Source organism: Dermacentor albipictus, chromosome 1 (assembly GCF_038994185.2).
Source record: "Dermacentor albipictus isolate Rhodes 1998 colony chromosome 1, USDA_Dalb.pri_finalv2, whole genome shotgun sequence".
In the NCBI taxonomy this organism is placed as follows: domain Eukaryota; kingdom Metazoa; phylum Arthropoda; class Arachnida; order Ixodida; family Ixodidae; genus Dermacentor; species Dermacentor albipictus.
This window is the reverse complement of record NC_091821.1, coordinates 478,057,516-478,070,176: the sequence shown is the minus strand read 5'-3', so window position 1 is coordinate 478,070,176 and position 12,661 is coordinate 478,057,516. Positions and strand designations below refer to the sequence as shown.

Genomic DNA, 12,661 nt, shown 5'->3' with positions numbered 1-12,661 from the left:
ACACTTCATTGCTCGCTAGCTACCGTCCCACAGCGCTTACAAGCTGCCTCTGTAAGCTTTTTGAAAAAATGATTAATCGGCGTCTCATACATCTCCTAGAGTCCAGTAACATGCTTCACCAATTTCAATGTCGTTTTCTGGAAGGGCGATCTACAACCGACCATCTCGTGCGCATCGAAGCGAGCATTCGCGATGCCTTCGTGCACAAACAATCTTTTCTATCTGTGTTTCTGGATATGGAAATAGCGTACGACACAACCTGGCGGTACGGTATCCTGCGCGACCTTTCGGCGCTGGACATCCGCGACAACATGTTAACTATTATAGAGAGCTACCTAGAGAACCGTACATTTCGGGTGAAAATAGGACCTGCATTGTCGCGTACACTCATACAGGAAACTGGGGTACCCAAGGGTAGAGTACTCAGCTGCACGCTTTTTGTCGTAAAGATGAACACGCTTCGTGCATCATTACCACCAGCTATTTTTTATTCCGTCTACGTAGACGGTATACAAATATGTTTCAAATCCTGCAACCTCACAGTCTGCGAGAGACAGGTACAGTAGGCCCTAAACAAGGTGTCCATGTGGGCAGAATAAAATGGATTTAAAATCAACCCCCACAAAAGTTCCTGTGTTCTCTTCACCAGAAAGAGAGGCCTGGTCCCAGACCCTTTTCTAGAACTGGGCGGACAACAAATTCCTTTTAACAAATAACACATTCTAGGAGTTATAATTGACTCCGAGCTTATTTTCATTCCACACCTAAAATGTCTGAAAACAAGATGTCTAAAAACAATGAGCCTACTTAATATCCTATCCCACACAACATGGGGTAGCGACAGGAAGTGCCTGTTTAATCTTTACAGGAGCCTAGTTCGATCACGAATAGAATATGGTGCCGTAGTATATCACTCTGCCGCCCCGAGCGCACTAAAGATGTTACACCCCGTTCATCATCTGGGAATCCGCCTGGCCACTGGCGCATTTAGAACAAGCCCTGTTGAAAGTCTGTATGTCGAGTCCGATGAGTGGTCACTCCATTGTCGGAGAACATACATCAGCTTTAACTACTTTCTGAAAGTGCGCTCTAATAAGGAACATACGTGTTTCACAACCGTGAACGACTTCACGTGTGAAACACTTTTTCGTAATAGACCCTCTATGAGATTACCTTTCTCACTGCATGTAAGTGAACTTGGCGAAGAAATGGACGTCCCATTTCTCGAACATCGCCTAATGCCTGCAGTTAAGCTATTACCGCCCTGGCAGTGGCAGGTGATAGAACGTGACGTATCCTTTGTAAAGGTCACAAAGCACGCTCCTGAGCTTGAAATTGCCATGCATTTCCGTGAGCTTCAATTGAAGTACTCCTGCTCCGAGTGTTACACAGACACATCAAAATCACATGCTGGCGTATCCTACGCTGCTGTTGGTCCCTCTTTTACTGAATCTGACGTGTTGAACCCTATAACAAGTATATTCACTGCAGAAGTCTACGCAGTACTGTGTGCAGTAAAACATATAAAGGAACTTAAACTCGACAAAGCCACCATATTCACAGACTCGTTAAGTCTTGTAAAAGCACTTATTTTTTTTCAAAAGCATACGAATCCTGTCTTCAATGAACTCTACTCACTCTTATGTAACATGTACCTATCACATGGGCATGTAGTAATATGCTGGGTCCCTGACCATGGAGGAATCGAGGGAAATGTGCTTGCCGACGAGATCGCCAAATCAATAGCATCGCAAGGCATTCGTTCTGCTGCTGTCCCTGCCACAGACATGAAGCCTTTCCTAAGAAATAAACTCCGAAGCCACTGGCAACGCTTGTGGGACGCAGAAACAAGTAATAAGCTTCACCTAATTAAGCCGAAGTTAGGTTCCTGGCACCCAACTACAGAAATACGAAGAACCGATGTCCTATTCACTAGACTGAGAATAGGACACACATTTGGCACTCACACCTTTCTCTTAACCGGTGACGAGCCTTCAACCTGTGGTAGATGTGGCGACCGGTTGACCGTCCTCCATGTCTTCCTGGAGTGCCGGGAAGCCGAAAGAGAAAGGAGAAAACATTTTCCTTTTGCATATAGCCATTGTATTCCCCTGCATCCGGCTATGTTCCTTGGTGATGAACCGCTTTTAAAGACCAAAGCAGTCCTCGCCTTTTTGAAAGATGTTATGCTCCATGTCACAAGCCCATTAATTTCGTAGAGCATCCTCTTTCTAGGGGATGCTGCTACGATAGTTTTCTTTGTAAAGCACATGCCCCTAAGCCCTTGGCTTTCAAGGGCTCTGGTGAGGCAGTAGTGCTCTAGACAATTTTAGCACCTCACAGACTTTATATATTGCATCATTCTTTCTGTATGCATTCTAATCTTCATAGTACACGTCAATAATCATTCCCATAATTTTACTACACGTGGATTTTATGGAATACAGTGAAAGCTCGTTAATTCGAACTTCAATAATTCGAATTTATGGATAATTCGAACTGTACGATTTGGTCCGGCCAAGCTCCACAGAAGTCTATGTATAAAAAAGTCCGTTAATTCGAACGCGAGAAGGTTCCCTCACGGATAATTCGAGCTACGCTCGCCTGGCACATAGCCAGAGAAACGCGCCTACTGCCTACACACAAGGCTGTATTGCCTCCGAAACGGAGAGAACGGCGAGAGAAGGCAAAATCGGAAAAAAATCTAACCGACGCGGGGTCAGCCAGAAGGCAGCGGCGGCTGCCGCCTCTCCGTTCTACGTAACCTCCGATACTTCTTGCCCGTTGCGAATCGCAGAGGCTTTGCAAATCTTGTACAGCTGCTAATGTTGTGCGGAGGTGGCACGGCAAGCTGCAAAACACAGCGAATCAAGTACGTCGCAGCTGCGCTTGCAATCAAGAGCCAACGAATCAGGGCCTTCGCCACCTTCACATGTTCAGCGTCTTTGTCTCGGCAGTCTTCATCGGTTGTGCACCTCTGTTTTCAGCTTAGGAGGTATCGGCCGTCGCGATTCATTGTGTTGCTAACGTTCGTTTTGGTGGACATCGGTGGTGTGGCACAGTCGGATCCAGAGCTTCGACTTGAAGAGGGCGTGTGCCCGCGGCACACGCCATCACTTTTTGACACGCCAGATTTCTGACATGCCCTACTGCTTCCAAATCGCAGTGTACTGTTGCCCTCCTTCACTTTCGTTAGTTCGAACTTTCGTTAATTCGAACTGAAGCGGCTTCCCCTTGCGGTTCGAATTAACGAGCTTTTACTGTATATACCAACTCGTTTAGGCCTTTTACAGCCACGTCACATTAAGTTCACAGAACACATCAGTCCACTGCGAACTCATTAACACTAGCATGGCGCTATTTGGCCACACCTGGCCCTTGCGCCATTAAACATCATATATTCATTCAAGTATGTCTGTCCGTTCATAACATTGCTTAAATTGAAAGGACCGCGCACAGGCCATGGCTGTGGCCTGAGCGAGTCTTTCGCTTTGTTCGATCAGGTCTGTTGTCCCCTATTTGGCAAGAGCGAAGTCGTTTGCTAAAGATTGAAGGGTGATTGTGGTAGATTAGAGGGGGGGGGAGTGGACAAAAGAGAGAGATAATTAAAAAGAACAACTTGCAAAGCGATAAAAGGGTCTGCGTGACGCGCGTGAGCAACCCGGCGGATCCGTACGTTACAGCGTTGCCGTAACACGAATCGGAACGTATAGTTGAGTAACGGACTGGCTTGGGCGAGGCCAACACATTACTGCAGTGTGTTGCCTTGACAAGTAACACGTTGTCAACACGCTACTACAGCGCATCAGCGTTATTGCTACCATTCAATTTTTATTCGAACAAAGTGAAGGGCTTGAGTCAACTCGTTGAGGAGTTCCCCTTTCTTGTTCAGAAAGACATCGTTGTTCCTAGTACTCCTCGCCCTCGTCGACTACTTCGTTGGAGTCCATGCCGACCTCCTCAGAATCTTTTTCGAGGGAAGCCATGACTTCACGGGCCTCGGAGAACTCTCCCTCCTCCATGTCTTCGCCCACGTACCAGTGGACGAAGGCGCGCTTGGCGTACATGAGGTCGAAGTTACGGTCTAGTGAAACCCAGGCTTCGGCGATGGCCGTCGTGTTGGACAGCATGCAGACGGCGCGGTGAACCTTAGCCAGGTCGCCTCCTGGCACCACCGTTGGTGGCTGACAGTTGATGCTCACCCTGAACCCTGTTGGACACCAGTCTACAAACTGGATGGTGCGCTTGGTTTTGATGGCAGCGTTGACGTCCTTAGGCACGAGTCGCCACCATACAGCATACAACAGGCCATTCACTTCCCGTGGCGCGGTTCGCATTTGACCATCTGAATGGCAGACTCGAAGCAGGCGTTGGTGTTCCCTGCTACGGTAAGCTGTTCGTGGTAGGCCTTCTCAGCGGAGATGACGCGAGCGTATACGTGACCAGTGGAAAGTGGATCTTACGAACAAGAGGTAGGTTGTTCGTCTCATGGCAAGATACACACACAAAAAAGTTTGCGCATTTTTGGTGAACTCTTCCGATATAGACAAGGCCAAAGTGTGAGGGCTCCGTGAAAATTCGACGTTTGAGAAGTCATTGACAAATACTTAACTACGCGTATGTCGCCGAGCCATCACGTAACCTATCACAGATATTTAATATAATTCTCTTGTTGACAACCTCTAACCTGCATAACCAAAGCTTTTACTAAAAAACGAGGTGCGAATTCCGCATGTTGTGCTACAAATGCTTAAGATGGAGACGGTCTGAGGGCTTCTCAGTGAGCATCGGAGAGTTTCTTCGATTTAGCGGGCGCGTCTCCGTACTGCATTCCATAGCCATTACGTCTTACGTCTCATATTACATACGCCTTTGTGGGTATGTGCGCCTTATTCTTGTAAAACCACAGAGGTTGCCAGCACGACTATGTATGTTGTAGATACGGGAATTTCTAGCTTCAAAAAACGCTGCAACGAGGTGCGGTCAAGTACTGTTGTGTAGCTCGCACTAGTGAAAAATACACTGACGATTACAATACTGCCTAATGCGAAATTTGAGCGCAGCTCTATGCGTGTTTTCATTTCGCGATATATTGAGGCATTGCACCGATCACCGTACCGACTGGCAGAGCCGCGACGCGACGCGCTATTACCGGCGAGAACAGGAGTATACGTTACGCAGACACGGTGACGCAAACGGGCTGCATGTAATCGTGAGGTCTAAATCGTGATGCAGACGCACCTGTTTCTTAGTCATCACGGATATGATGTACTTACTCGAATCATAGTGGATTCCTCTAGCATAGCCATCGATACGGTTCTTCAGTAATTCAGTGACTTCGAGCTGTGCTTTCTTGACTTCTTGAAATCTTCATCCTGCTCGGACACCCCACAGAGTTTTCGGCCGTGAGCTTCTGAACATATTCATCAACATCGACACCTCTTTAAAAGCTAATAGTTTGATAGTTGTCACGGACAATGAGCCTCTTGTGTAAATGCGTCAAACCAACTCCTCGAAGTACGCCACCCGAGAGCTTAGTGAGGTGACCTGCGTATCCGAATGTAGTACACACATACGGTACATTAGGCGTGGCAATCATGCTGGGTGTGCACACTCCAGGATAGGTGCCGTAAGTACCCCTACGCAGGCCTCACATTGAGAGAGCATCTGGCGCTTCGGCTGTTCGAGAAGTTTCACTAGTGATCGCGGGTGGAAGTGAGCCAGCCAGCTTTATGACTTTGACACTGCACAGCTGGAATGCATTATCGCCACAAACACCAGAAAGCTAAAGTACCGAATAATACCACTTCTTGCCTTTTTGACAGTGCAGTATACTGCAATGTTTTGATCACATCATCTACTCTACCTGTGTTTGCGTTATATCCGGTAATTAGAAAAAAATTTGACCTTTTACCGCGACATCTGAGGTACGGTTTCCTGATTATCTCACTAGTACCATTTGTTTGCGTTCCATACCATGAACGTTAATTATACGCTACTGAAACAGTTTTGGTGCTTATTGTGAGTGACACGATTACTTCAGAATAGCAATTAACTCGGTAATCGAAAAACTAGTTCCGTGCTTTGAAAACGACTAGAGTGAATAAAGTATCAAAGATACTGTATAAGTCTCGGAAAGGTGCAGCAGTACGAGAGCGCCTGAAAGCACCTGATCTTATTCCGTGTTGTTAAGAACGGCCCAGCTGAGGTGCAAGTTTTGCCAGCCAGTTGCAACAGCGGCGTCAACTTTCCTGTAACGCCACCGCAAACCTCTATCCACGGCGTCACTAAGTCGACTGTGTGTGAAGAACAATACGCGCGTCCTCGACTCTCCGTCGCTGGAGCCAAGGTGAGTGCGACGAGGCAGGCTTTGAACCCGCCACCACCATCCTGGTCTGCTGTGGGCGAGGGAGTCCCCGAGGGAACGTAGTTCGAGGCTCCTTCCCACGCACCGTTCAAGAGGCAAGACAATGGGCACCTGGCAGCGCGCTGCGCGGGTCAGCTCGGGGAATAAAAGGCGTCTTTCCTGACGTAAGCCCCGAGTTCTACGAAGTCCGTCTGGCCTCGGTGTTCCGGACCGTGAACCTGTGCGGAAGTGTGTGTGTGTAAGCCGTCCCGCAGAGAGGCAGCTTGTTTACGATGACTGGATGAACGTTTTCCTCACCTTGGGATCGAGGGTGGACGGAGTGTTTATAAACCGCTATTGTGCGGCTGCTCAGTGCACTTTCTCAAGCAGTCTTGTTAGACTGATGAACTGCATGTAGATACTGTAAATAAACCCATATTCCTCGTTCTCTGTGAAAAGCAGTCATTCCCTTCAACAAAGTCCTCAGCGTGGATAAGTTGGACGACGGCATGGGCCAGCTACGTCTAATGCCCGACTCCAATCTTGACAACTGATTACGAGCGATGGGATTGAGCCCCCAATCCTAACAATGTATTGTGAAAGCACCGATTCTTTTGCTGAGCCTATTAGTTTGTCCTATATAAAATAAAGAGACCTCTTCATTTTTCGGATGTATCTATTGCTGTCAAGATTCTCTATAAATCGGCGTGCCGAAGAGCTGGGCGCCAGAAAAATGCGTTCAAATCGCGGTTGCGATCGATCTGTACAATATGTTGGACTTTGCGGTACACTGGTAACTCAATGATAGCATTGCTATCATTACTGTGTTGCAAAGAAAGCTTTGCATGCTGCTTCAGCCAGCAAAGTGCTGTACGACAAATTCTTCACGCTGGTGGCGTATTGACTGACTTCCTCACCAGTTTCTGCAGCAGGGTTGCTTCCAAGATGAAGAGTCTAGACAAATGAAACCACCTCATCACGAGTGTCATTTGGGTTCAGAATTTTCTCCAGGCTGTGTAGAGCTACGTTTGCGAAATCATGAGCAAGGAATACCTTCTTACCCAATAAAAATGAACAAAGCAGTTTGTGACACGCATCAATTCTTGATTGCGTTGCTCTCTATATTGTAGTATGTTTGGGGCATCCATTACACTATGCTCACGAGATTGCATCAAATCTGCCTAGTGTCCTACGTGTAGGACTTCACTTTTTGAAACGTCGTGACGAAGTTTCAGATATCTAGTATAGATATCCAGTAGTATATGCATTTTTTCTAGACTTTAGGCAATAACAAATTATATCTGCATTCTCGTGCCCTTTTCTGCCGTGACATGATACCTTTCTTGATATCCGCGCACTCACGATGTTGCATCTTGCACAATACGAAAAGGTCCAGATACCCACTGAAACCAAAGTTTGCACAGACAGTCATCTCGTGAATGAGCGTCGTGCTTCTCTATAAGCAACTTGTTGAGTAACGGTAAACAAAAGCAGTGTACGTCATGTGGAACGCCACACAGGTATGGGTTAAGGGGGGACGCGGTAGTGAAATAGCTAGCTTGCTAAATATCACTGATTTTCTTAATGTTCTTTACGCAGTCATAACACCTTCCTTTTGTCGCGAAATGTTTGGAAGAAAAGCGCAGCAGGGTTTGAAAATTGCACTTCTTTAGTATGTTGTATTCGAAATTGGGAATACAATCGCGATTGGGGAGGTGCTATGAGCGAGCGCGACTTCAGGATCGGTCCACGTATGGGTAGTTTTGTGTCTACACACGGACACGATCCTGGGGGAACTAGCCCTTAACAACTCTGCTGTAAAAATTGCAAAGTACTACTTACACACAACCTACAGATCTTATAGCGTCGTATTGTAATTTGAATATACCAGAAAGCATAGTTCTATTACGCGTAAAGACAAGCCCCTTTTCGAGCGTTTGTACGAGTCGGAGCGGCACGCCCGGTTCCTTCCGACAACATCCGGATGGCGCTCGCCTCCGCGCATCCGCGGCCCACTCAGAAAGCCGCGTTTCTAGCAAAAAGCTCGCCTTCGTGCGTAGCCATCGCTGCAAGCCTTTCCCGGTAAACATCGCAGACATTACGGTTACATAAGCGGCAGTTGCCCGGAAGCGTGAGCAGCAGTCAGAGGTCCGAATATTATCGCGTTCCACTCTTAAGCTTAAGTGTCCTTCAAATATTTTTACAGCGAAGCTGCTTACTGCTACCAACCGGCGATTCTTTCGCGGCAGTCCACAGAAAACTCGGCTTTCTCGAAATCCACGATTTAGAGCAAAAAACACATGTAACGCACGCGCACACGGGCGGCATGGTGTCACCGTGCGTGGCAGATCGCGGCGAGAGTCGCGATCCGAAGTGACCGGCTACGTTGGAGTAGCGGCCGCGAAACGAAGGGACAGCCACTCATGCCGGAGTCGCCGTCTACGCAAGAAAAGAAGCGTGCGTGACCGCGTACACGCTTAAGTCTGACCCGGTCGACTGCGGCGATGTGAGTGCCGTGAAAACCCGTGATGGAATCTTCACCGTGTACATTTTGCCGGGCACTTCCAATACCAACGTAGAGCGGTTCATGCGAACGCACTTCGCGGTGTTCGTGAGAGATAACACTACGCCTTTAGTAATCGTGGGGGACCTTAACGTCGATATTTCGAAACAGGAAAACAAGTGGTTCGTAGGCTTCGTCTTCGAAGAGTTTGTACTAAGAGTTTGTACTAAAGTGTTACAAAGAAACGAAACTACCAACCACCATCCGTGACTCGTGTGTCGACCTAATGTTGGCGAAGAACTTGGCAACTGTCAAAACCGAAAACATCAGTGTATACCACAGCGATCATAAAGCCGTCGTGAATGTCGTTATGCAATAAATGGTTATACACTGTACTTTACGGCGCACTCACTTCATTCGTTCGTTAGACTAGAATAGGTTGAGTGGATGGTAAGCTTCGCTGGCAATCCACCTTCACAGAGTGGATTGGGCCTTCAAATTTTTTGTATGTAGCCCGGTTTGTTGGGCTTCCGGCGTATCCTTGTTTTCCTTCTGCTCTTCGTCATGGCACCACATGCAATATTGAACTACGGCAAGGCGAGAAATCTTGTTTTACGCTGTGCGACGCATTTCAAGCAATTTAGGCTTACGGTACGAAACCGAGACCTCTGACGCAGTTAGCGGGAAAGAAACACCTCGGGCGTTCTGGCGCAGTTAATTTGAATTAATGATTGTACTGGAAAATGTTTGCGATGCTTTCTGTGGGCCCCAACATTACTGTAGCTTATTTCGGTAGCTTTGGGGCACGCTCGCGGCACCCAGCTTTGTGACGCACTTAGCGAAAAGCAGCTTGACTGCGTGACGCAGTAAGTTTAGCGTGTACTGGATCTTTCTGGCACACTTTCGTGACGCTTTCTGTGACCCCCAACCTTATTGCAATTATTTCGTTACTTTTTGGGATACTTTGGAGGGACGCTCACCGCACACAGTTTTGTGACGCAGTTAGCGAAAAGTAGCTCGGCCGTGCGACGCAGTTATTTTCGCGCGCACTGAATCTTAGTGGGACAAGTTTGCGACGCTTTTTATTGTCTCGCAGCATATACCTCTATCGGTACTCACGCTTGTCGAAAACGTGACGAGCGATGGCCGAGTCGTAACACAGGGGTGTGTTGCTTGCGTCGGCAGAGCATGCAAAAGATAACGCCGAGCAGCCCGAAAAAATTAGTGCCCTTCCACTATGTGAAGAAGGGTAACCAGCGAAGCTGTATTGGGATGACTATACTGACAACTACATTGATTTATACGGTTATCGCTATATTGATTGAATAAAGACACATACATACGCAACTTCGTGGTTGTCTTAGTGTCTTTTTTTTTTTGTCGCACTCGTTGCCACAGTGACCATAGCTTTGTGCTCACTGTGGTACACTGCGATCGGTTATACTATACTAGACACGTTCTTTCCAAAGGTTAAAACTATTGGGGGCAAGGACCCATGGTGTCGCCATCTTTCGGAAGCGCCTTGCTTGCGTAGTATGAGGGATAACAATGCGCGCATCTCATGGGTTTGGCTGTCGGCGTACAATAAAAACACGCGGGAGCCCTCCCGCACATTTCTGTAAGTACTCTCGAAACGAAGGAAGTTTTTTCTACTGTCGAAATGATAATCTTGCAGAAGCAGAGAGCCGAGAATGGTTTACATACACTCTCTATTTACCAAATACGCACAGTGAACGCTGTTACAATCTCGACCGGGTGAGGTGAGGCTTCACCGCAAGAATCAGGAAACGACGACGAAGCCGGGTATCGTGATAATGAAACAAAAAGAGAAAAGTTTGTTTTCACTTCATTGACACATGGATGTGGCTCTCATCTGAGTCTTGAGCGGTTCTGATTAAGTCGGGGGCCAGCATGGCCTTAAACAACACCCTGTGGCCCTGTGGTTACCGACGTCTTCTTCAGGAGCCTGTGGAAGTATTAGTGCTTTCGTCGTCCATCTTTTTGTGTTAGCTCTGGGAGAACGGGGTGACGCCGTCTTGACCTTTGGTTTGTCTTTCTTCGTCCATCCTTTTGTGTCGGCTCGGGGAGAACGGGTTGACATCGTTTCAGAGAAGAGAGCAATTATGTTGACATGGGGAGGCCCGTTTGAACGCTTCTTACACTTGGCAGGTCGAGGTCCAGGCTTACCGTAGCAACATTTTCTGGGACGAGGCAATTCATCTTGTCGTGGGAACGTACGCCTGAATGCCTATCACATTTGACAGGTCCATCATAACAACGCCCACTGAGCGCGGTCGCCGCGATGGAGTCCCCCGAACCGGTTTCTTGCGTGAAAAGAAGGCAATCACTAAGAGCAAATTATGTAAAATATGTTCTTACAGGGGGCTGTCTGTTAACCAGATAGAACATAACAGAATGAAGCCTCAATGCAGCGATCCCACGGGTTCGCGGTGACCGACTGCGTGTCTGCATGCATGTTCGCGCACAATGTTTCACTTTCCCACCGTGTCGTGAGCTTCGGACCACAGCATATGAACATCTCACAGTACACAAGAAACCATTGTTGCCTAGAAACTGTCCGAGCTGTTAAAAAATAATTTCGGTATAACTAGAGACTTCGACGCTTACGACGTCAACTTGTGGTCTCCCGTCGCGACGCTTCAATCTTTTTTTTTTCTAATGTCTTGGACTTTGAATTATTTCTCAAGTTGCGTCTCACTGTTGCGTCGACGGACGGCGGTACTGAGTCAAGACAGAGCGGTGGATTCGCCGCTGCAGCTGCTTTTTGGTCAAGTGGCCTAGACCGTTCGGACAACCCGCGACATCATATGGAAGTTGAATTCCTTGCTACTTGCCGTTCGTACCGAGTTGCCTGAGCCAGCAAAACCAGCGCAGCACTTCGCGATAACGAAACAACTGAAACGCGAAAGCGTGGGCGGTGCAGAGTCGAGCGAAAACGAAACCTTTCGACCGCCCGCGTCGTTGTCAAGGGTAATTTCAATGAGTTCCATTCTGTAAAAGTGAGATGGAATTGGACAAGTAGCATGTTATTTCGTCTTGTAATACAAGGATGTATTTTTGCAACGAGTGGTTGAGTACTATAGTGATAAATTTTAATTGAGGAATGCTTTCGTCATCGGGCAAGTGCTTGAAAGTCCGTTAGGAGTCTCTAATTATGTCCTGCATTTAGCTCAATTTCTCAATTATTATGGTTGTGGTCGGGATAATATTGACGCCTTACAGATTCTCCAACACTAATCTGTCACTTTAGCTTGATTTAATATTTGTCTTTAGTGTCTCTTTAATTCTAGGCGTATGTTAAAATTCCCTTTGCTTGCTTGATCATATGGTGCATAACAACGTGCGCACTAGTGCTTCCTGGCTGCTTTCGATGAGGCTGGCTCCAGAGGGCCTTTTTGAGGTGTGGTCAAAGTTGAAGCCTGGCGTGACTGGAACGGCGAACATTCCCTGGAAATTCTTGGAGGGTCTTTCGGTGTCCGACATATCCGAGCAGCTTGGCGAAGACGGGCAAATGCACACCCGGTGCCGATAGCTTTCAGTGTAGTCCTGGGCGAACATCTGACACCTTGTATGGCGTTACCAGCTGCGAGCTGGTAACGGCGCTCCAGCGCTGTTGGGCGAGACAGGTGAGCTAGACGAGGCGGGGCAGGTAGACGTACGGAAAATGAGGTCTTTTTTTTTCTGTCGCAAGCGGTTATACAGCACACACTATGTCAACGGTCGTCATTCGATCCGTGACGTCAACAATGCACAGCGCAGTGTGCTCTATTGCTACGGACGGCGCGCCATGC

General features: G+C 47.7%; 1 pseudogene; it reads right to left on the bottom strand.

Moving 5' to 3' along the window:
• Nucleotides 1-3,908: 3,908 nt before the first annotated feature.
• Nucleotides 3,909-12,353, bottom strand: LOC139054534 (tubulin alpha-8 chain-like; annotated as a pseudogene).
• Between the last annotated feature and the right edge of the window lie 308 nt (nucleotides 12,354-12,661).